Source organism: Schistosoma mansoni, assembly GCF_000237925.1.
Source record: "Schistosoma mansoni, WGS project CABG00000000 data, supercontig 0151, strain Puerto Rico, whole genome shotgun sequence".
Classification (NCBI taxonomy): Eukaryota; Metazoa; Platyhelminthes; class Trematoda; order Strigeidida; family Schistosomatidae; genus Schistosoma; species Schistosoma mansoni.
Genome location: NW_017386048.1, coordinates 372,402 through 376,099, shown reverse-complemented (window position 1 = coordinate 376,099; position 3,698 = coordinate 372,402). Strand labels below are relative to the sequence as shown.

The window sequence follows — 3,698 nt, the reverse complement described above, 5'->3', positions numbered from 1 at the left end:
AGTCAAATCAATTAAGACGCAGCTAGGAAAGTCAAAGGCTAATAATAGGATTCGAGTACATATATACATGTGGAAGAGAATGACACATCCAGAGATATTTAAGCTATCAACATCTTAGCTAGAGTCTGTTATGTGATCAATCTTACACGTTTATACAAATAAGATAGTGATCATAATAGTACAAAGAATATGCGAACTGTTACTGTTCGAATAATATTGTCTGTTAAGTAAGTTAATAAAAGGGCTTAACAAAATTTAACCATAATCGAAATTGATTGTTGGAGAGTTGCTATTGAAATGTTTATCGAAAAACCTTATTACCATCTAATTTTTTGAGTCGACACTCTGGGAGACTTTGAGTTTTATATCGTATTGTTCATTTACCTTTGAATTTGCTTACGGATATCTATTAAAAGTCGCTTTCAATCAAATGATGATTAAGTTCCCAAAGAAAATTAATTTAATACAATAACTGATCATCTATAATATTGATGATTGCTCCATACCGTACGGAAACGCTAACCTGTAAATGAACTCTTGTTCGGCTTTCATTGTTTTCGTACAAACTGTATAAATATTTGTTTTTCAACTAAAGGGCAGTGTTATTATTATTATTAACTAGTCTGTTTGATGTACACAGTACAGTTTAATGATGATATAACCAACAAAATATCAATAATGATTAGAGATTACAGTATTTGCAGAGAGAATGAATGGATAGAACATACATTGAGGAAAACACCCAACTGCGTCACAAGGCAAGCCCTCACATGGAATCCTCAATGCCAAAGGAGAAGAGGAAGACCAAATAACACATTACTCTGAGAAATTGAAACAGATATTAGAAGAATGAACAGAAATTGGATAGAACGTGAAAGGAAGACGCATGACAGAGTGAGTAGGTTGGAGAATGCTGGTCGACGGCCTATGCTCCATTTGTGGTAACAGGCGTATGTAAGTAAGTAAGAGAGAAAAAATAATAATTTGGACAGAACTGCATAAATTCAATATATGTCGTTAGTTTCTCATCTCAAATGCTCACAAACGTGTGTTATATCAAAATCGAAATGAACTTATAACATAAAAAAATTCGTGATGGTTATGATTTAATAAGTAAACATATCAGTATACCGTAGCATACATTCAAATCAAATTGAAAGTTTTAAATCAGTCAGTCAGTCAGCTACAACGTACGACCAGGCACATATATGCATCGGTCCAAGTTACCATACCTCATTAGCACAACAAGATGAACGCCAAATTCATAGAGGTAGTTAATTTAATGGTGGTAATATGTAAAAGACAGGTTGTATATGAGGATATAGTACATAAAGAAAGATATGAAGCAATTTTAATCTCACGGCTTAAGGGAAGACAAAGAGTTTATAAACCTACACCACTTTGATCGATTCTGAGCCATGTCATACAGTCTCCAACCATTGGTTAATATAGTCACGCGGACCCCAACCAAGTAGTCTGCATCTACTAACATGGCTCAGACTAGAATTTAGTGACCCGACCTTTGCTACCACCTTAACGTGGTGATCGGGCTTGCCTATCGTGATGATGCAGTCGTGATGCAGTCCTAACAGGATGCACATATTGTAGTGAACAGAACACGACTGGGGACAATCGAATGTATTTAAGCAATCAGACGAACAATACCAAGTGACTTTAAACTTCACCCCATTGCACAAGTAAGGGGCTATCAGGACTCAGTAGCTGAGTGGATAACGCGATGGCGTTTGAAGCGAAAGGTACTGAGTTCGAGTCCCAGAGTGAACATCAACTTTGAGATGCAGGTACATCCAGTCGACGAGTCCCAAACGGGACGATACGCGCGTCCTAGTTTACACTGCTAGTCACTATCCATCTTTGTTTATAATGCTTGTAAATTAAGGCAATATCGAGACAATACGCACAGTATACACATGCCAATAAGAGCCTGACCAGTTGCAGTCCTAAATAATAATGTGAGGATACAAGTAAACAACATCAAGTGAATGTAAAAAAATAATAATTTTTATTGACACTATATAAAATACAATTAAACTAGTATCAGATTTATATTTTTAATTTATCCCTTTTCATGAACTGATTATTGTGAGATGGCGGGGAACATGTGTCACTCAGCTGGATGATTTTGGTAGAGTTCAGAAAAATCCTATACATATACAAGATCAAGAATCAAATCAATGGAAGATACAATCAATATAAAGAGGTAAACAATAATAGATTAAAGCTTAAAATAACCATATAAAATTGAGGTCTACAGGTTAAGCTGTGAGTTATATATGGAGAAATTCGAACAATTCACTTCTACCTTAAATTTGTGCTGCTGATATTTTTCAGAAGAACAACGAAAGCTTCATAACCAAACCATCCAGCTCAGAGAAAAAAAACTTTATCAATAACTAAGTATTGTAATCGTATATATAAATTTTTACAAATTTCGTTTGATTCACCTGTCTTCACTATTCCAATCAGATGTGGGTATCATTATCAAAGTTTAACTTGATAATTTCAAATAAACTAAGCATTGAGTAGAATGTTATAAATGAAAATATTATATTTGTAATATCAGAATAGGTCTTCGTAGAGATTTTAGTAATTTTATATAGTTGAAATCATGAGACAATTTAAGCTAGACCACTTCTGAGGAGTCCCACAATAGGACGAAACGGCCGTCCAGTGTTTGCAGGTTTTCCATGGTGATCTAGCTTCAATTGACTCATGATCTCAACTATATAATATTTGTAATATCCTAATAAGTGAAGAAATTAGATTTTCAGACATTTTGTCACTTAGTGTAAGTCACTTCTTCAGAGAATAAGTAACCAATTTAATTTTCCAAATGATTTCTAAAATGTTTTCATCAGTCTATAGTTATGATTAATCCTAGCAGTTTTGATAACAAGCTGAATCATACTGTATTAACCTCTGATATTCTACGAAGCCGCAGGAAACTAGTGATTTATAGTCAGTCAAACATAAGTAATCACCAATCTAAGAATCGACATATTAAATGTATTCAACTATAATGTAATTTTTTACCTAATTAAATTATGACTGAGTTGAACTAATCTACTAGGTGAGTTGATTAAAATGTAACATCAACTTTATCTACATGCCTTCTTTATTTCACAGTTTTGACATTAAATGATCAATTAATTTGATTTAGAGATTTGTAAAGATTAGTTGTATTTTGATATGGTTAGGTCAAGTGTTGATACAATCTGGAAACCGAATGAAAACTTGTGTTCAATCAATCGAGGATGTCGTGAGTACACACTTTCTAGGAGTCTCATATTTAAATGAGACATTATAATTCTTTTTTGAACTTTAACATCATTTAATTTAACAACATTAATTAACGAGTATATATACTTCTACCCGAAGTTTGTGCTGATGATGTCGTTCAGAAGGACGATGAAAGCTCCACGACCAAACCATCCAGCTCAGCGAACAAACCTACATCAAAATCATCCACCTGAGCTACAAATCTTCTCCACCATATACATTATGTTTTATTCAGTAGGAATTCAAATACTCTGTTTGAGATGAAAACTCTTCACCATCTTTACTATAGAAAATAGGATAATAGACAATAAGTATCTCGTGAAAAGTATCTGTTCATTTATACAGTATTTAGTTTGCTCTAATGTATCGTGACTACATTGTAGCAAAATTCACACACT

General features: G+C 33.6%; 1 non-coding gene across 1 annotated transcript; it reads left to right on the top strand.

Annotated features, from left to right (window-relative positions):
- Positions 1-1,715: 1,715 nt before the first annotated feature.
- On the top strand, positions 1,716-1,782 carry Smp_tRNA_01760_Pseudo_TTG.1.1. The gene has a single exon. It is a non-coding gene (tRNA).
- The last annotated feature ends 1,916 nt before the right edge of the window (positions 1,783-3,698 follow it).